General features: G+C 36.2%; 1 long non-coding RNA gene across 1 annotated transcript in view; it reads left to right on the top strand.

The window, feature by feature from the left end:
* Nucleotides 1-2,634: 2,634 nt before the first annotated feature.
* Nucleotides 2,635-22,465, top strand: part of LOC141548447 (uncharacterized) — a 55,726-nt gene continuing 35,895 nt past the window's right edge. The window contains exons 1-2 of the long non-coding RNA XR_012483951.1: nucleotides 2,635-2,713; nucleotides 14,325-14,480. This is a non-coding gene — a long non-coding RNA (uncharacterized LOC141548447). The remainder of the gene's footprint in view (nucleotides 2,714-14,324; nucleotides 14,481-22,465) is intronic.

The raw sequence follows: 22,465 nt of genomic DNA, 5'->3' as shown, positions 1-22,465 counted from the left end.
ATCTTTGACTCTGCCCAAGTAACCAAATTATCTATTTCCTCTGAAACATTGCTTTGACAAAATCTTTCCTTTTGGTCTTCTTTGTAATTCCTTATTTGTAATGTGTTCCAGCCTTCTTACACCCACCATTTCCTGATCTCTCGCCCTCTGGCTGACACCTATTTTCAATTCTTAAGATATTGTGTTCTTTATCTTGCAGCCCTCTATACCAATGCTGGTAAAATGGCATTGTTAAAAAATTAATCTTTTGTTTCAAGGAGAAATTTGGAATTATTAAAAGAACTTTGTAATTCCTGTAGATATTCAAAAAACTTTTCACAGTGACTGATACTGCTTGAGGGTCCCTTAGGCATCCCATATAATGTTCACAAGCAAGCAGACACCAAAGTTGGAATCCTATGTGTGAACATTTAGGAAATTTGCTAGTGACTTCCACTTCAGCAGATTATCAAATTAGCAAATATCACATTATTCATATTATTAGCAAATATGCACATCAATTAATAAACCTGGTTCTTCAATTTTATATACATCCAGATGCATGTAATATAGCACGTATACATTCATACTTTAGAGGCAGCCAGATAGCATGATGCATCGAGTCCCAGTCCTGTAATCCGGAAGACCCGAGTTCAAATACAGCTTCAGACTCTTAATCCTTTTGTGACTGGGCAAGTCACTTAAATTCTTTTTACCTCAGTTTTTCAATCCATAAAATGAAAACAATAACAACTATCTCCCAGGCTTATTGCGAGGATGAGATGTAATGTTTGGAAAGGGCTTTGCAAACCTTAAAGTTCTATGTAAACTCTTACTATTATCATCCCCATTGATTTTTCTTACTATATTAAATATTCCATGAAGTCCTATTCTGAGCCCTCAATAAGAAGACCTGGACGCACCATACAATGGTGTAAAAGAACACGATTGACCTGTATAATAAGGCACAACCACAACGATGTGTCAGAACAGCAGAGTTTTGGGAAAGAATAGATAAGCCAAGCCAAGGAACAGACAGCAGAAATGGGGAGGGTTCCCTTTGGAGCACTAAACCCTCTGTCCAATTAGATATCACCTCAGACCCAAGTATTCACTTCCCCTCTCTAGAGCTTGGAAATCCCTGATAATCTCACAGAGCACCTTTTAGCCGGATCCACAGATGTGCCTAATAATGCCATCCAAGTCACCTTCAAATGAGAAGGACAAATTTAGTTATGCATGTCACTGGAGGAAATAGAACCAGCTAATGCTGATATGTCATGCTGCTAATAGCATCTCCCTAAAAGCACTAGCAAATTTTTCTGATTGTTCTGTGGCTCTTTTAAACGCTATTCTCTGAAATACAATACCATCAAATTGGGAGATGATTAAGAATAATACAAGTGTAATACATGTCTGATGAGAGCTTGGATTTTGCACAGGAAATGTCTAGAGGAAATCCCATCTGAATTTCATCTTTTCCAGTTTTATGTTTATACCTAAGTTGCTATACTTCCTGGGTTTTATTGCCCTTTCATTTGTACAGACTAAAGTGGCAGAAATGTTGCTAGCAAGCAGCAAGAGATAATGACTTTGAGATAGCCAACTCAAAGGATTGGCTCTTGAGTAGCAATTCATTAATGCCTCCCTTTAGCCCAGCACTTTATAAATAAAAGATGTCTCCATTTTCTGATTTCATGAAAGAGCCCATTTCATCATCATATACCAGTTTCTTTATATAAAACTAAACTGTCTATTGAATTAGACCCTGAAGCAGTACAGTGAAGGAAATGGATGTATCAGTGACCCATGCTTGAGAAGTGATATCCTTTCTTTTATCTGGATATGATTTTAACTTATGGAACTACTTTATTAGCTTCTGATGAATTCATTGTACAGCTAGGTGGTGCTACAGTGAATAGAGTGGTAGGCCTGGAGCCAGGAGAATCTGAGTTCAAATGTGGCCTCAGACACTTAGTAGCTGTGTGACCTTGGACAAATCACTTTACCCCATTTGCCTCAGTTTCCTCATCTGTTAAATGAGCTGGAGAAGGAAATTACAAACCACCCCAGTATCTTTGCCAAAAATACCCTAATGCGGTCATGAAGAATAGGATGTGACTGAAAAGGACTGGGTAATGATAAATTGATTAAAGCTCTCCCATTCACTTTGCCAGTTCAGTAATGACTTCTGTTGGGTTTTCTCATATGGTTCTCTTTTTTATTCAACTCCCTAGATTATTTGCTTTAATAATTTTATAATATTTGATTTTTCCAAATACATGCAAAGATATTTTCAACATTCACCCTTGCAAATTTTCCTCTTTCTCTCTCCCCATTCCCTCTCCATGAGACAGTAAGCAATCCGATATAGGTTAAACAGGTACAATTCTTCCCCAAATATTTCAATATTCTTCATATCTACTTTAGTGTTTTGTTAGATTCATGATCCAACTGGATGGAGTCTATCTCCAGTGGTCCATAGGATCCTAGTTCTAGAGTCAGAAGGGACCTCAGAGACCATATTATCTAATCTCTTCAGTTTAAAGATAAAAAGAAGTAAAAATGCCTTGTCTTCAGGGTCATGCAGATAGAAACTTTGGTATATATCAGTACAGCATGTGGTGAAGTAGGAAAGAGTGATGCATTTAGTCAGAGGATCTGAGGACTTCTACTTGCTCTCTCTGCTATCCTGGGACCGCTTCTTCATCTCTCACAAAAAGGAGTTTGACTGGTAATGCTTAATCTTTAATGTCTCTTCTAGGTTGAAATCAAGGCTTCCTCTCCATATCCCTTTTTATGATGTGCTGTTATTACCTATGTCTTTTTTTTTTATCAGTCTTCCACAGAAGATGTACCTAACATGTTGGAGGTCTTCCTCTGGATCTTTGAATATTCTGTGGATACCTTTGCTAGACTCGATTGCCATCTGTTCGACTTTCCTGCTGTCAAATGATTAGCCTACTTACTTTTCTTGGGGAGTCATGAATATCTTTGATGATGTTTTCTACGCTGTTTCTTACATGCAAATCATTGCGGGTAATATGCTCCAACGTGTTGACAACAATCTTTTATTGTTCAGGTATCCTCTGGATTGCTTGAAATTTTGATTATTTTATGATTATCATTTAAGGTCATTTCCTTTGGCTATAAGTATAAAACCATCATTGTCCAATAGTAGGCTCGTGTCCTGTCTGAAATACATCACTAATGTAATCATTGTGAGAAGACATTATGTACTTATTTTTATCTTTCAGCAATGAGAAAGTTACACATATAGTTGTTCAGTGGTGGGAATTGAGAGTGAGGTTGATAAGAGTTAGCAACTGAGATGCGAGGGTGGTATGGGACCCAAGGTAGCTGCGTGCAACATACGGTGGGAATGCCAGTTCTGAATCAGTTAATAGAGCAAGTAGAACCTTGGTCCAGAAATGGATTCGATGTCAGTAAACTAGAATATTCAAGAGAAAAAAAGTACCACGTCAAGGAATGGGAAGTGAGTAGGAGCATTGGGAGCATCAACCATGGAACAGATTGCCAAGAACAGGCATTGAGCCAAAAACGAACAAAAGGTCTGAGAAGCTGAGGAAAATAAACTGGGAACAGGTACTCCAATGATTATTTTGCCATATTCATCATTAGTTCTTATATTCTCCTTTTAACTTCAATCTAGGTATTATTGCCTTACTTTTTCAATTTCCAAAAATAGTGATGCTGTTTTCAATTTTTTTTTTCTTTTCTTTTGTGATGCTGTTTTCTAGTGGGACCTGCATATCTGTTTTGTGTTAAGGCAAGAGAAAAGAGACTTTTTTTTTTTACTAGTGAAGTCATGTAGTATAAGGCACCTATAACATGGCAATATCCTATTCTCTTTTCCATCCTGAGGTCAGGGTAGCTGTTCGTCACTCTCTGTGGTCAATCGTTTATTTAAATGGCTATGTGTCCAATGACAGAACACATATTTTGATCACTTTTTCCATTGGGGAGATAGAAGCTAACATGACCTACTGCCTCTGAGGACATTTCCTAGGGTCCTCATGCCCTGCAAATGTGCTAAGTCTGGATTGTGAAAGTTAGCATACCTATGTCTTACTTACTTTTTCTCAGGCCAGACTAAAGGGAAAGGCTTAGAGAAGGAGTCAAGGTTCTTGTTTTATAGCCAGAAAACAGCCCATGGATGCTGAAGAGGGACCAGATGCATCAAAATTAAGATTTTCTGGCTCTTATGCAAAAATGCAGATGTTTGAGCTAAAGTCAATGGCAGCACCTAATCTGGTGGCAAGTATTAACTCATCGGACCTGCTCTTCCTACACCCAGCAGGGGAGTTGGCTCTATGAACATTCATGAAAGGGATTGTTGAACAAAAGGTAACTGGCCTCTTTGTGATATACCTTTGTCTGTGCCTAGTAACTAGAGAATATATTTTATCTGATTTCCTACTTTTCTTCACACTACTCTGTTTTACTTTAAAATTGTGATATAATTGGAGCCACAATTTTTTGAGAACTCCCCACTCAGTTTCTGATACTAGAATGCCACTGAAGCTTCCCGAGACATCATACAATCTAATTCTCCTTTTATTGTAGAACAAATGAGAAGTGAAGTTATTTACACAAAGTAACAGAGGTACTTTGTGGCAAGCCTAGGACTAGAGCCTTAATGCCCTGATTCTTGCCCAAACACTGCCATACTGCTTTCCATTGAGATGCTCCTGAGAGAAATGAATATACTGAAATCACAAGTCAAAGTTCATTTGGGGGGGAGGAAATGAATATTTCAGAGGAGATTTATTTAGATTGTGCTTTCCTAATGCATTGTCACTGAATTCAGTTGATGATCGTTACTTTCCTGCAGTGAGGTAGGCATGGATGTAGTAGGAAGTCAGAACGTCATAAGAGGCTATTGCTCCTGTTCAAAGAGATGAAATGTTTTATGTCCTTCTTCTATATGAAGTGACTGCTACTGTAAGTTCATCAAGGGCAGGGTCAAGGCCAGGCTGCCACAAGGTAGTGTGTAGGATACAGGCCCTGCCCCAGGTGAAGTGGCACACGGACATCTGGAACCCAGACAGGGAAGTGAGTATGGGGTTGCCAAAGAGATGAGTTAGAGGATGAAACAGAGCCCAAAAGCCGAGGATTTAAGGCATGGAGGAGGTAGTCATAGTAGGAGGCAGAACATGGATTCTATTACTGTCTGAGGACAGATTTGAATGTCAAGGACTCTGTGATCTGTGGGCAGCTATTATGAAGAAATGCTGGCTCTGCCTACTGGTATTATGATGGCTCCTTAGGCACCTGTGTTGGCATTGGTGTCTAGGGGGTTTGTTAGCATTGATGGACCAAACTCGATTTTATTCTTGTCCAGAAATGGAGCACTGGCTTTATTTTCTATAAGAGCAATCCATGAAAGTGAGCAATGGAACTCATCCCTCATTTCTCCTAGAAGTCTTATCAAAATTTCTTTTCAGATCATTTATTTGATAGCATCTGATAAAGTGTTTCCTAATATTCTTATAGAAGAGATGGAGAATGTAGGTTAAATGATAGTACAATTTGGTGGATTCAGAAATGGTTAAATGGTTCTACTTAAGGAATGGCTGTTAACACTTAGTATCAATAAGGCAAGAGGTCTCTAGTGGAATACCATCGGGATCTGTGTTTGGCCCCGTGAAGTTTGACATTTTTTAAGCAGTGAATGAGATAAATGTGTGTGTGTGTGTGTGTGTCCTTTTATGGAGGACTGGGATCTGAACTTTCTAGGTTACTTTCTACCATCAGCCTTGCTTGGTTTTGTCTGTACAGAACTTCATATCCCTCTCCCCCCTCCACTTTTCAGCTTTCTATCACATATAGTCTTCCCTCCTTAGATTATAAACTCCTTGGGGAAGGACTATCTTTCTTTTTCTTATTTGTGTCCCTGGTGCTTAGCACAGAGGCTGGCACATAGTAGGTGCTCAATAAATGTTAAATGAATTGCATGGAATTATCGAAAATCAACTTCACAAGTACAATATAAAGGAAGCATGGTTAGGCAGCAATTCATCTATGGATCAATATGAGTCAGCAGTTTAATGTGGCAATGAAAATATTGAATATGACCTTAGACTTCATTAAGAGAAACATAGATTCCAGGAATGAAGAAGGGGTAGTCAAACTGTCCTTCGAACTCATCAGACCTCATTTGGAGTATAGTGTTCAGCTCTAAACCTGTGGTTTGGTGAGGACATTAATAAGCTAGAAAGCATCTACAGGAGGGCAAGCAAGATGGTGAACGCTTAGCTTAGGTAGCATTTCTCCAGTGAAACACTTCCTGATCTCCTCAGTTACTAGTGTTTCCTTTCTCTACAAATTGTTTTGTGTTTTATTGTCTGGGTACGAATTTCAACCCCGTACTGCCCCCCCTACACACAACCACATACATACACCCACTATATAGAGACTGTAAGTTTTTTAAGGGCAAGAAAACTCTAATCCCATGATACATGCTTCACCCACAAAAACTGATCACCTGAAATCTCCTGCCTGGTACAGTGCAATGTGCTTTAGAAATGCTAAGGATGTCATCCATCCCATAAGCTGAGATGAATTGGCCCAAAAGAAACATGAGGTGTGCAAAATTGAGAAGCCCCCAAAATCTTCAAAAGTACTATTTGTGTCCAACCTGTGGTAGAATATTCTAAGCTCATATTGAGACGCATTGTAAATCAACTCTAACTAACATAGTGATGTCATTTTGGTATGAAGGACAACAACCAACCAGTTTTAGAAATACCTGTTGACTTGAGCCCAGCTCACAACCCCTCCCCCCACATTCTGCTTTTTTGTTCTTGTGTTCCCAAGTGGAGTCTATGAATAGCTTTTGATCCTTCTACCAATGCTTTTCTCTGCCCTGGCCTTGGCTTTTTTCTTTCTCTATTTAAATGAAGGCTTATTCAACTTTTTTTTTTTTTAATAGAGAAATTGAATTGATAACCTCTGCTTCCAGAGCAGGTATCAGGCAAAGTTTGTTGCTTGGAAACCATAAAAACTTCTTCCTTATAGAAGATACTTCATGGTCACCAAAATATATTTAAAGTGACCAAAGTATTTTTTTTTACTTTTTTTATTCTTTTTTCCCCCTAGCTTCTAATTCTTTTTCTTCCTACCTCACCCAATGAAGGAAAGAAAAACCAAACCTATTACAAATACATACATATATATATTTATGTCTCTGTGTGTGTGTATACATATATATGTATACGTATGTATGTGTGTAGTCGGATAACTTGTTTCATTGCAAATCCTCTAAAATTGTAGTAGATCATTATGTTGATCAGAGTTAGTAAGACTCAGAAAGTTGATTATTTTTTAAAATATTGCTGTTATTGTGTACAATGCTTTCCTAGTTCTACTTATCCTTCTTTCAGTTAATATATGTCTTCCTGAGTTTTCTGAAACCATTCCCTTCATCATTTGGGGGGGGGGGTTGAGGCAAGTGGGGTTAAGTGATTTGCCCAGGGTCATACAGTAAGTGTTAAATGTCTGAGGCTGGATTTGAACTCAGGCCCTCCTGACTCCAGGGCCAGTGCTTTATCCACTGCGCCTTCTAGCTCTTTCCTTCATCATTTTTAAATGTACAATAGTATTCCATCACATTTGTATACCATAACTTATTCATTTATTTCCTAACTGATGGACATTCACTCAGTTTCCAGTTCCTTGCCACTACAAAAAGGGCTACTATAAAGGGATTTGGATGTGATTTGTGCATATTTTCAAATTGTTCTCTAGAATGGTTGAATCACTTCGCAACTTCACCAACAATGCATTAGTTTTCCAGTTTTTCCACATGCCCTCCAACATTTATCATTATCTTTTCCTCTCATCTTACCAATATGAGAGGGATGAAGTGGTACATCAGAGTTGTCTTAAATGAAACTTTTATCAGAGCAACTTGTTGCAAATATTTTTTTCCCTAAACTTTCTACTTTTCTTCTAATTTTGCTTTATTGATTTTGTTAGTGAAAAACCTTTTTAACTTTCATAATTAAAATTATCAATTTGGTGGCAGCTAGGTGGCACAGTGGATAGAGCACTATCCCTGAATTCAGGAGGACCTGAGTTCAAATCTGATCTTCCTAGCTCTGGGTTGCCTTAGCAAAAGAAAAAAAATTATCAATTTTTCCTACCATGAACATTTCCATCTCTTATTTAGTCTTGAACTCTTCCCTTATCCATAAATCTGATGAGTAATTTCTTCCCTGATTTTTTTGCTTGTGATTTATATTCAAATCATGTATGCATGTTGAGCTTATCTTGGTGTTAGATGTGAGATGTGCTATTCCTAGTTTCTGCCTGACTCTTTCCAGTTTTCCCAGTTTTCATCAAATTACGAATTCTTACCCAATAGTCAAGATTTGGGGTTTATCAAACACTAGGTTATTGTGTTCATTTGCTTTTGCAAATTGTTTCGATGATTACATCTCTGTCATATACTTTAAGATATATGACTGCTAGTCCCCTTCCTTCCCATCTTTTTCCATCATTGATTTTTCTGATATTATTGACTTTTTGTTCATGCAGATAAAGTTTCTATTTAATTTTTTTAGCTCAATAAAGTAGCTCTTTGGTAGTCCGATAATTGTGGCACTGAATAAGCAAATTAATTGACAAGGTATTGTCATTTTTATTATATTGACTCAGCCAATCCCAAGTATTATATAGATCTGTATTTATATATAGGATGTTTTGTAAGTGTCCTGTTATAATTTAATGTTTCTGTTGGTAGATAAACTCCCAAGTATTTTTATATACTATCTGTAGTTATTTCTTCTTTCTCTTCCTGATGGATTTTGGAGGTAATATACAGAAATTCTGAGGATTTACATGAGTTTATTTCAGATCTGCAGATTTGATGGAATTGTTAATTGTTTTGTTTATTTTCTAGTTGACTTCCTGAGGTTTTCTAAGTAAATTCTCATAACTGCAAAAATAGTTTTTTTTTTTCCAACATTGCTTCTGCTGATTCCTTCAAATTGGTTTTAGTCTTACTGCTATAGCTAGCATTTTTAGTTTGATACTGAGTAGTTAGATTGATAATGGGCTTCTTTGTTTCACCCCTATCTTTTTGGAAATGTTTCTAGCTTATCTCTACTAGAGATAATGCTTGCTCTAGGTTTTGGATAAATGTTACTTACCATTTTAAGGAATGCTCCATTTATTCCTGTGCTTTCTATTGTTGTTGTTATTGTTATTAAAACAGGAATGGCTATTGAATTTTTTAACGGTTTTTTTTTTGGTTATCTTTTGACATAATCATGTGATTCTTTAGTTTGTTATTAATTTGGTCAAGTAGGCTAATAGTTTTCCTAATATTGAACCAGCTCTGCATTCCTGGTATAAAACTGGCCTGGTTATAATATATGACTTTTGTGATATATTGTTGCTACTATTTTATTTTAAAAATTTGCATCAATATTTATTAGGGAAATTGATCTATCGTTTTCTTTTTCAAGACTGATTGATGTCATGGAAAAAATTTGGTAAGACTCTTTCTTCATCTACTTTTCCAAATAGTTTATTGGCTCTGGAGCTAATTGTTCTTTAAATGTTTGGTAGAATTTGGTTGTAAATACATCTGCTTCTGTTTTTTTTTTTTTTTTTTTTTTTTTTTTTTTTTTTTTTTATTCTTTAGGGAGTTCATTTATGACATGTTCTATTTCTTTTTCTAAAATAGGGTTATTTAACTATTCTAGTTCCTCTTCTGTTAAGGTATGTACTTTATATTTTGTAAATATTCATCCATTTAATTTAGGTTGCCATTTTTTTATGGACATATAATTGGACAAAATAGTTTTTTTTTTAACAATTGATTTAATTTTACTTTTATTGATTGTGCATTCACTTTCCATTTTTGATACTGATGATTTGATTTCTTTCCTTCAAAAAAATCAAATTACCCAATGGTTTGTCTGTTTCATTTATTCCCCTATTAATCACTCCTAGTTTTATTCTATTTATTAATTCAATGGGGATTTTCTTTCAATTTTATTAATCTCTTTTTTGATTTTCAGGATTTGTATTTTGGTATATAATTGGGGATGTTTAAATGTTATCCTTTTGTATTTTTTTAGTTGCTTGACCAATTTACTGATCTGCTCTTTCTCTATAAGTACTGCTTTGGCTGCATCCCCCATAATTTGATATGTTGTCTCATTGTTGTCATTGTCTTTAATGAATTTATTAATTATTTCGATAATCTGTTCTTTGGTTACTTTTCCTTGAGGATTAGATTTACTTTCTAATCAATTTTTAATCTATGATTCTAAGGTCCTTTATTGAATGTAATTTTTATTGCTTTATGGATTAAAAAGAGCGCATTTAATATTTCTGCTTTTCTACATATATTTCTATTGATTAGTTTCTGTGAAAATGTCACAGATAACTGAGACTGATATACTCCTTTCTTTTTCCATTCAGGATTCTAGAGAGGTCTTACTTTTCTAAAAATTCTAATCATGTATATGTGTATAATATATGTGTATGTGTATATATATGTTGTGTGTGTGTGTGTGTGTGTGTGTGTGTGTGTGTATTATGTAGTTGATTGGAGAAAACTTCCTTGCTATCTGGTTCTACCCAATTTCACTCTAAACCTCTAGGCAGAACTAGAATCTGGGAATTGGCAATAATAAAATTTAACAGTTTCTCCCTCTCTTTCCCCCATAGTCATTTTGTAAATATTTCCAAATGTATTTTCTATGCTTATTACTGTTAGTGTGGTTCTGTTTTTAAATAAAAGTTTTATTGTAAATATAGTGGGAAAAATAAAATTCTAATCATCTTCTTAACTTTTTTCTTGTTTATTTTAAAGTTAGTTTTATCTAGTTCTAAGATAATTCCCCACTAGTTTAGTTTTACTATTTTTTCCTATAATTTTCCTATAATTCCTATAATTCATTTAGTTTTTCCTTTAGTAATTTAAATTCTATGCCATTTATATTCAGTATTGATATTGATTCATTGTCTATAGTAGCTTTGAGCAAAATGTAGTTTCTCTGATTATCTTTTTAAATTCGGTTCATTTTCACTTTTTTGCTTTGTCTGAGATGGTTACTACCCTACATTAAAAAAAAAAAATTCGCTCAATATATAGTAAATTCTCTTTTTGGACCCTTATTTAAACTCAGAAGTTTTTTCTGTTTCAAGTGTGTTTTTTAAGCAACATATTGCTAGATTCTAGTCTCTAATCCATTCTGCTATTTGCTTCCATTTTATGGATGAATTCATCCTATTTACATTCATATTTATGATTACTTACTATGTATTTCCCTCTATCCTAATTTTTTTCTATTTATCTTTCTTTCTTTTTTTTTTTTTTTTTAAACCCTGTCCTCTCCTCAGAATTGTTTGCTTTTGACCTCTGTCTCATTTTATCTTACCTCCCTCTTCCTCTTAACCTCTTCTCCTCCTACTTTCCTGTTAGGTAAGATGAATTTCTATACCCAACTGTTTGTGTATAAACAGATTCCTCCCTCTTTTATCCAGTTCAGAGTTAGGTCAAACATTTCCCTTTCACTCTCATTTCCCCTCTGTTGTTGTTACACCTTTTACTCAGGCACCTCTTTTATGTGAGATAATTTTCTCCCTTCTTTTTTTTCCCCCATTTTCCTAGTTCATCTCTCTTTCTCACCCTTCTATTCTCCTTTGAGATCATCCTAACAGAAAATATCCACCCCCAAGTAGACTACTTCTAACTTTAATGATAAAATTCTTGGGGATTACATGTATCACCTTCCCATTTGGGAATATAAACACCTTAACCTTAAGTTTCCTGTAATTTCTCACTCATGTTTATCCTGTTCTGCTTTTCTTGAGTCTTGTGTTCTAAAGTTGAATTTTCTATTTGGTGCTGGTATTTTCATAAGGAATGTCTGGAAGTCCTCTATTTATAATTGCATGTCTTTTTTTTTTCACCATAGGATTATACTAAGTTTTCTGGATAGGTGATTCTTGGTTGTAATTCTAAATCCTTTGCCTTCCAGAATTTGAACTGTGATTCAGCAATGGATTATGGTTGCAGAGCTGCCAGATGATACCAGTTTGTATGTCCTGTACTATTGCACGGGTCCCCTGGGATCACTTTCTGTTCAGGAGTTCAGTTACCTTACTGTTCTTGGATGGTGGGCCATTCCTCACTGCTGCTGCCTTTCTGCCTGTTGTCATGCTGCTGCACTTCACTATTGTCCAGTCTCTACCTCAATGTCCGCAGACTTCTTTGTCTCTCCTCCTAAGGTGCCCTGGGCTGGAGACATGATTCACGGTGACTTTTCCTTGACTTTCTTGATTAGAATTTGGTCTGGAATGTCTTTTAGATTGCTGTAGAGAAGGTATATTGGATGAGTTGAGCAAAAATGCTGACTCCCAGTCTGTTATTTTGACTGCTCCAAAGCATGATATTTTTGCATGCATAAAATAGCTTTGATCCAGAAATATAGCCTGAGGTATGTCTCCACTGATCTTCTGGTAGTCTAGATGAGAACCTACTGTAATTGTATTTCTCTGCCTCCTACTGCTAATAGAACAGGAGTTTGAGATCTTCTGAGTACATAGTTAATATGGCAAACTGGTAATGCCTACAGTAAGCAGGAAGGGAAGAACACCTATCCTCTTACAAGCCCATTTTCCCAAAGAGATCTCTGAGAAATGAAATATTTTGGAATACTCTGTACCAACTCCAAAATGTAGGTCTCTGCAATCAATTATTAAATATTGTTGTGGCTTGAGACTCAATACAGAAATACCAATGTTAGCAAAATAGAAAAAAAAATCAAATGAACTGTTTTGTGAACTCAGTTGTCCTAGGTCTCTGATGACCCGGCCTAAAACTTCACCTAGTCTATACTGATAAAAGAATGGAAAGATGTCTTGCTCTAGTTTGTGGCTAAAATGCCAAGAAAAAGTAATAGCCAGGCATTTTCTTCTGTGTCATATCATCTATTGGAAAAGAGTGTGATATAGCTGACAGGCTAGTTGACTAAGGACTCATGAGGCCCGAATTCTCTTCCTTTGCTGGATTTTCTCAAACAAGTCAAATCAAACTGGCTCTGTATCAGTTTCTGTCCTAAAATGACACTGACAATAGCTTCCATCTTGAAGTAATTTTTGCAGAGCCTTGAAAACCCCATGATGTTTGTTCCCCCGAGCCTAGAGAAAGACACATTGTACCAGTTCGGACTCCTTTTCTGATTGAAAACTCTGATGCGGGCTTAGAGCTGGAGGAGAGTCTTAGAAACCTTCTTTCATGTCCTTGTTTTATAGATTAGGAAGCATAGATCAAGAAAAGCTATTCTGAGCTGATTTCATCCAACTCCGATACCAAGAAGGGCTTTTATATAATAGTTGGGCAAAAGTAACATAACTTTCCATTATGGTTTTCCATTATCTATTCCCAAGGACAGGACATTGTCACACGTGGTGTGAGATTTAGGACAATTCATAAGAAAAAATTAAGTTTGTCATCAACTTAATCCACCAGCATGTTTATCTAGGGCTGGTGTTGCAACAGAGCTGAAGGCCAGGCCTGAGTAAGGAGAGGATGGCAGAATCTCAGAGCTAAAAGGGACCCCCAAAGAGAGTCTAACCCAACAGGAAGTCCCTTTGTTAACTACTCTAGGGAAAGGCATGTGCTTTTGTATTCCTAACTCTCTGCATTGCACCAGACACATAGTGAACACTTAATCAATTGCTTGATGGTCATCCAGCTGTCACAAAAATTGGGTCATGGATGGGAAACTACAGCTTTCTCAATACTCCTCAAGTTATGTCAAAAACCCAACTCTTGAGCATCATTATGATCCTAGTATATGGCAGCAAATCATGAAATTTTATGATTTCAGAAAAATCACAGAGTACTGATTCAGTCGGGGCCTTATACCATCAAATACTGGCAGAAATGCTACACAGGAACAAAACCCTTAGGCAAACAAACATAACCCGGTTTTTCCTGAAGGGGATTATCACTGAGTGTTGTTGTTGTTGCTTTTTTTTGTGGTTGTTGTCTTTTTCATTTTCTTGCTGTGAGGCCCTGTGTGCGAGATGGGGATGGAGAGAGTGGCAGTACAGACGGCCTTCTTGATTATAAACAGTCAAGGTTTTTTTTGGAGTGGTGACAAACATACTGGTTTTTATAATAAACATGTGCAATTTTTCCATGCATATTTCCACAAATATCATGCTTCACAGGAAAAATCAGATCAAAAAGGAAAAAATGAGAAAGAAAACAAAAAGCAAGCAAACAACAACAAAAAAGGTGAAAAGACTATGTTTTGATCCATACTCAGTCCCCACTCTTTTTCTGGATACAGATGGTTCTCTCAGTCACAAGACCATCATTGGAACTGGCCTGAATCACCTCGCTGTTGAAAAGAGCCACGTCCATCACAGTTGATCATCATATAATCTCATTGTTGCCGTGCACAGTGTTCTCCTGGTTCTACTCACTGCACTCAGCATCAGTTCACGTAAGTCTTTCCAAGCTTTTCCGAAATCATCCTACTGATTTTTTCTTATAGAATGATAATATTCCATAATATTCATATACCATAACTTACTCACTCATTCCCCTAATGATGGATAGCCACTCAGTATCCAGTTCCTTGCCACTAACAGTCAAGTTTTGAAATATTATTAAACCATAAATTAAGTTGCTGACTGTGTATGTGTTTAGGTTTTAGAACAACAAAATCAATATTGTTTTCCCATTCTCCATTTAATTGGAATGAGTCAGAGCTAATCTTGAAAAAGCAATCAGGCCACTTCTGCCTGATCTATACCCAAAAGCCTTAAAACAAGTACATTTTGAGCCAGAAGGGACCTGAGAGACCATCTATTTAAGTTGTTCTCCAACACTGCTATTCTTTTTAATGGGAAAATTGTAGATGCTAGCAATAATTTCCTCTCTAACATTTTAGACGTGAAGTTGTAGATATACATATATATATATAAAATGATGGTGTAAAATTAAGTTTCTCACTCTCTTTTGCTTCCAAAGATAACTAAGCATGATAATTGTGGAGATATGTATAGAAGAATTGCACATTTAACATATATTGGATTACTTGCCGTCTAGGGGCAGGGGGTAATGGAAAAGGAGGGAGAAAAATTTTGGAACACAAGGTTTTACAAGGGTGAATGTTGAAAACTATTTATGCATGTGTTTTGAAAATAATAGGCTTTATTAAAAAAAAAGATAGCTAAGCCTTCTTTATGTCAAGGATATTTCATGTCCCCAGACCTCTGCGTTAAAATTTATGAGTTTGAAACAGAGTAGCTGGCTGAGCCTACTAGGGCCAGGAAGACCAAGGTTCAGATTTCTCTTCTGGCACTTACTAGTCATGTGCTAAGCGAGCCACTTAATCTGTCTGAGCCCGCTTTCCTCATCTGTAAAAAGGAGATCATAATCTCTCCAGTCCCCACTTTGTAGAGTTATTATGAAGCTATAATAAGGTAATGTATGTCTTGTCCATTGAAGATATGAAAGTGATCTATTTAAAGGTCGAAGGGACATCAGACTCCATCTGATCCAAACCCCTTATTTTATAGACAAGAAAATTGAAGAGACATGGTCCCATGACTAGTAAGTAGATGGGACCCAGGCTCTCTATCTCCAGATGCAGCATGCTTTCCCCCAGGCCATTATCCTGAGTAATGGACTGGCAGGAAGCTTGCATTTAACAAATTTAGATTCGAACTAATATAATTTACAATAGCAACATTCACCAATCTGGCCATATGACCACCTTTGTGTGGTCATTGGCTGGTGCCTGGAGCATAGACTGACCCCATGGTTCTGCAGGTACTGAAATTGTTTCCAAATGACTTAGCACATCATTAGAGATTACACCTCTCTTCTAGACCAAATTGATCCACTTAGATGGGAAAAAAAATTTGCTCCCAGATTAACACGATGTTAATCTTTTGGAGTATTGACTAAAACTATCAACTTTTCAGAGTTTCAGTGAGTAGTCTTGCATTTAGCAAAATGCTGGAGGGCTTAAGACAAATATGGTGGCACTCTGATTATTTTCCTCAAGTGGTTCAAAAATGGCACAGTCTAAAGGAGATTACTTCATTGTTCACTGCTTTGTTTGCCTCCATCTAAATACTTGTGCCCCCTTCTAGTGTGGATTATTTTGCTAACCATTTGTTTTCACCAAAGCATCCCTATTTTGACTGCCCCATTTTTAAGGCCAGGGAAAGATCATGAAATAATTGTTACTGAAGGGGCAGCTAGGTGGCGCAGTGGATAGAGCACCAGCCTTGAATTCAGGAGGACCCGAGTTCAAATTTGATCTCAGACACTTAACACTTCCCAGCTGTGTGACCCTGGGCAAGTCACTTAACCCCAGCCTCAAAAAAAAAAAAAAAAATTGTTACTGAAAGCTGGAATAAACTACAAACAAAATTAATCATCCCATAAAGTTATAAGTTTCATTGTATCAATAATGATTGATGTATATATATATATATATATATATATATATATATATATATATATATATATATATATATATATATATATATATATATATATATATATATATATATATATATATATATATATATACATATATATGCAACATAGTTATAATAGTACCATAAACTTATTATATATATATATATTCAATATATATAATATAGATATAATAACACTACAAACTTATTAATATTAGTAAATTGTCAAGCTATATAGGATGATAAGTTAGTGCATAATCTAAAATGCATAAATTTTACAGCTCTTTTGATGTAGGACCACAAACTAACTGATTCATTATTAGCTCTTAGTGAATTGGGAATGTATTAAGCAAAGTATATGATATAACATGTAAGTTACCAGAGAAAAGGGACTGTTTTTTGAGCATGTCTTTGTATACTCAGCATCTAGCATAGTATCTTGCATACTGTAGGCCTTAAATAAATACTTACTATTTAGGAATACACATATGTACATACACATGCTACATGAAATATGTCCATATATGTATATATATATTTATATATAGCCATATTATTCAAAACTGTGATTAAATTATATATGGGGGGGGGAAGTGCTATGGAATTCCTTTTGGAATTATGTCAAGAATCTCTATTTTCTTGGTGTCAATGTGGATCCATGAATGCAGATTGCAACCTCTTTACAAGTCAGTCAATGACATTCAAGCGCTGCTGTGAGCAGGGGAAAAAATAGTCGTCCTGAATTTGACAAAAAATAAGCCCCTCTGATATTCACTGGCTTGGTATTGGGGTGACGGACCCACATACAGTTCATCACTAGTCTGTATCTGAAACCTTTCTAGCTTGGCAGACTCTATCAGGGTCTGCCTTCTTCCAGGGCAGCTTTGGGGATCACTCCTGCACCATGATGAAATAGCAGAGAAGGTCTCTAGTGGAGATCTAAATTTTTACTTAATCTTTTTCATTCATGTCTTATAAGATGGAGTAGAAGACAAGATAATTAAATAGAAAACTTATTTAATTCAAACTTGTGAACACTGTTGATTTAAGGGAATTATGACTAATTATAATTTGGAGATGTGAACATAGAGGCATCATGCAATTGCAGAAATACTTCATTCAAGAGTCATTTATCAAATTCCTATAATTTATATAGTACCACACTAGGCACTGTGTGTGTATGCATATCTTGGGAGGGATGGCTACAAAGATAAATAAGACAGTCTCTGTTCTTGTCACATGCTTACAGGAGAGATGTAACAGATGTATAAACATTATACAATAAAATGAGCAATGACTCTATTAAGAATTTTAGTGCAGCACTATGTTAAAAGCGTTATTAAATAGAATTTATCTTAATAGTGTACTCTCAATGACAATTACACATTAATGTGAAAGGTTAAGTTTGATTTACGGAGAACATATTTGCTCGTTGAGTCCACCAGTTTCCTCCTAGAGTGCCTTACCATAGCTATTTCCCATCAGTGATATGCAAACTTTGCCAGGTCATACCAAGCTGAGAAGGAAATAACAACCACCACAATAATATGTCAGTGAGATAGGCTAATGGATAGAGTACTGGTCTTAGAGTCAGGAGGGCCTGAATTTAAATGTGCCCTTAGATACTTACCAGCTTTGTAATCTTGAGGCAGTCACTTAAATACTGTTGGCTTCAGTTTCTTAAGCTATACCTCGTAAGGATGTTGTGAGGAGCAAAGATAGTATTTGTAAAGTCTTTAGCCCAGTTCCTAGCACATCAAAGCTATTTTATAAATGCCTTTATTATTATTATTATTATTATTATTATTAATATTATTATTATTAACTCTTCTAACCCCTTAATCTGTGGAAGTTAGTTTTGTGGCACCACATACAAGGTCACACAGGTTTGAAGTGGAAGAGCCTGAAATGATGTACAGGCTCTCTGATTCTAATCCCATCTTCTTTTTCTTACAACATCTATAACATATAACATAAAAATAAGGAATATGGGAATATTCACATGTGGGTAACCTCCTTTTAAATGTCACATGGGTTTATTAGATTAGAAACCACTAGACTTGAGGGCTTATCTAAGGGGGTGTTTCTCCCATTGCGCCTAGCACAGAACTTTGCACACAGGAGAAGCTTAATATATACTCTCTGGATTGAACCGAATTTCTCCCCCATAGCAATGTGGTTATATTGAAAAGAGATAATGAGTAGTCCCATCAGTAAGCATTTTACATTTCAATTTTTTAAAAAGGTGAATAAGTCTGCTCTGAGTTGGATTGGAGGAAGGGGAAAAGGGAAACTCCATTCCATTTTTCTGTCTTTCCAAGTCTTGCTAGTGTCATTTTTGTCAGAGTTAGAATAAAACTAACTAACTGGCTTGTTTTTCTACAGGATTCCCAAAGCATTGCCATGGAGTAAAAGTGCTGAGTCTTGCTTTTTCTAGTTTTTATGCAAATCATTCTTGTTAATGATTCTATGTACCTTGATTCCTCTATAGAGGCTGCCTCTTTACTTGGGCAGCAACTGGTTACAGCTGCATTGGCTGGAAAGAGGAATATATTACAGGATTGACCTGCAAACAAAGCAAAATAGAGTAAATGGACCAAATTTTGAACATGGATCACATAAAAAGAGAATTATCATACAAATGATCTTTCATGATTCATTAAGCTCCTCTACGCAGATTACATATTTATCAAGATAAGACCATTTTTTTCTGTACATTATGTAACAATGGAGTCTATTTTTCTAAACCTGTACCAAATTCCACTTATCTCTGAGTTGGTCTGGTCCTAATCATTTCTTTTTTCTCCTTTTCTAGAGTTCAGTGAGAATGCATTTGCAGTTAAGTATCCTGACTTAATTAAGCAGAAATTTCAATGCTTCCTAAAGTTATAAGGTTAAATCAGTGATATCAATCTAAATATTTACCCCCCCTCCAAATGCTAGGGAAGAAGCCAAACATAATCACAGTTTAGAAGTAGTAAAAAGAGAGCTGTTTTCCTGTCAAATGCAACTTGCTAAATTTGGTTTTTACTAGGGCCTTTCCATCATTTACATCGGGATGAAAGGTTTCTCATTTTCTTTAAAATGCATTTTAAAAAGCAAGTCATTAAATAATCAAAATCATGAAATGCAAATAACTTGCTGCTTGGGGAATTTAAGTAGCAAAAAGAAATATTTCGGGCTTTTTGCTACCCGAAGCAAACAAATCCAGTAAGAAATGGTGGATTGTAATAGTCAGGCATTAGAATTATACTGTGGCCCACCCTTACCCTGCCTTCTGTGTTTAGGTAACTGGTAACATCACTGCCCCTTCTATAGGTATATATGGTGGTCAATCCTGCCACAAAACTGTTTATTAATCCAAATAGGACAAACTAGACGTGCTTTTGTCCACGTGTCATGGCTTGACAAACTTTTGTCGACATCTTTAGAATTAAGCTTGGCTTCACACCAACTTATTAAATAGCAAGCTAGAGCCAAAATATGCGCAATCACAAAAGGCCCCTTGTCAGAAAGTTATATAAGCTCCAGGAGTTGCTCGTTGGCCTTCTGGCTTGACGGTAACTAGCCAAAAAGACCCGTCTCACTAAAAAGATCACATAGGCATGCTAGTGACAACTGGAGAGCTGACTAGCCTGCCAAGGTCAGGCGGAGCTCCGCTGTTGCTTACAAGGATTTATTGCTCAAGGTAGCCATGGTCAAGAATACAAACATACAGAATGTTCTGTCCTCACTCAAGCATGCCTCCGATCATTATCTAGCCATTATTATTCATTTCTGAGTGGAACATTTGAATCTATTTATTCACCATTATTGGCTGCCTACTATCTCATGGATGGGCACATTAACTAGATAAGATACTTTGGGAAGATTGGAGAACACACATTTTTATCCTGAGCATTTGTTCTCTCTGTGGATGGGAGGGTTTCAAGAAGAAAGCATTATTTAGGGCATTTAAAATAATGACACAGCATGGAAAGTGGAATGAACATGGGGTTTGGAGCCAAAATGATTTTAAATCCTAATTCTGACAGGTAACTGTATGACTGGGGTACTCATGGTGGTAATGATGGTAATGGCTACAATGATGAAGATGATGGCAGTAATTCATGGCTCCCTTAAAGTTTGTCCCATTGTCGTTGTTGGGGAAGGGTGAGGGTGGTGATGACACAGTAGAGTGATGAGAGCTAGGACCATGTACACCAAGAATTGTGCACACCCTGAGGCAATTGTGTAGCTGTTAAAAAGCCTATCAAGAACCCTGAAATGCTGGCTGATAGACCTCTGACAATATTACTGACTGTTAGCACCTGATCAGTACGATGCAAAAAAAAAAAAAAAAAAGGCAAAGAAATAAGCAGGGAACGATAGAGGTGCAAGTTGATTCTCCTGTGATGATTGGCTTGAGATGGAAGAAGGCAGAGAGAGGGATACTCTTTTGTGTTCTGATACCACAAGGAGGAAAGATACACCAGGGCACACCACTTTCTGCAACTGTTTCAGTGTAGATAATGATGATCTCCAAAATTGATAAACCATGAGTATAAGTGCAACAGGCTGAAGAGATGAACATTTATTTTCCTTATGTACTTCAGTTATTTCACAATTGAAATGGAAGCATCTCCTATCATTTAGAGGCCAGAAAGCCATCCTTTTTTGTTTTTGTTTTTTGTTTTTTTTTTTTTTTGTCAATGGAGTGTCCTTGGTTCCAAGTCATAAAACAATGTCTCTGCCAACAGATACAGGGCGAAAACTTTGTAAGCAAAAACTTTATTACTAAGCCAGGAACTGGATAAAATAAGAGATTAAAAAGTCACATAAACCTGAAGAAGAAACAGGAGTCCTGGAACATCTTCAATTAACACATTATAAATTATACAAAATTACAAAATCAATGGTAGAAACAATCTTTGTGTCTAAAATGATTTTGATCAAAATGTGGGCATACTTAGACTAGAGACTCTAAAAGTCCTTTTTTTGCATTTGTCGGCCTACACACAATTAAAAGACCACTTTTATCATAATGAGGTAATTCTAAAAAGCTAACATTTGCAATTACCAGCAGTGATGAACACATCCTCCTGCAATTTTTGATAGAAAGTGCAAAAACATCTCAGGACCTGTATTCAACCACTGTATAAAAGCCCCAGTGCTGTGGTTAAAACCATTAGAGGAGGGGGTGGAGCTATTAAGTAATTCTTCTGCCAATAGATACCATTTTACATGGCAAAAATTACTTAGAGGGCTATTGAGGATCCGCAGAAAGACATTGAAAAATTAGCACATTATTTGGCTGGCAGAAGCAATAGAAAAGGTGTGTACCTTATTATCCAATTAAAGGAAATAAGAAAGAAAGAGGATAAACAAAATTGTATCAGAATGTCTAGATTTCTTTAATCAACAAATGAAAACAAAAGTCAAAGAGTTAAAGTGATAACAGGAACCAAAGCAGCCCAAAGTGCAAGATCAAGTTTAGCCTCAAAGTCAGTTTGGGGTCTAAATCTGAGACTCGAAGCAAGTTAAACTTGACTAATAAGCATCAAAGGGAGGGCTTGAGTGTAGTTCAGCCTGATGCCAGTCCAGTGCTCTATCCATTCCATCCTGCTGCTCCTGAAAAAAATCCTCTTTGGTTCTCTAAATGCCTGTCCATCCAAAAGCCAACTCATCTATTTCTGGCAAACGTGGATAATAATAGTTGCACATTCAGCCTTGTAAAATTATTGTGAAAAGCCTGCTTTATCAAGCTAGGGGTCTGTTGAGATGTACAGTTTTCTTATGATTGTGTTGTGAAGTTTGTTATAGACAGTAAGGTAAGAGGAATTCAACTAATAGCAGTCATTTCTCTTTAGCAATAGAAAACTCTTCTTCCTATAGTCATAGAGCTTTTGATGGAAAGCAGAAGGTGGAAAAAATGTATCCCATTGAAAAAATCCTTTCAGTTATGTACCAATGAACCAATCTGGCAAGTGACTACTTGAGATGAATCCTTTTG

Source organism: Sminthopsis crassicaudata, chromosome X (genome assembly GCF_048593235.1).
Source record: "Sminthopsis crassicaudata isolate SCR6 chromosome X, ASM4859323v1, whole genome shotgun sequence".
Classification (NCBI taxonomy): Eukaryota; Metazoa; Chordata; class Mammalia; order Dasyuromorphia; family Dasyuridae; genus Sminthopsis; species Sminthopsis crassicaudata.
This window is presented reverse-complemented; position numbering and strand designations above follow the sequence as displayed.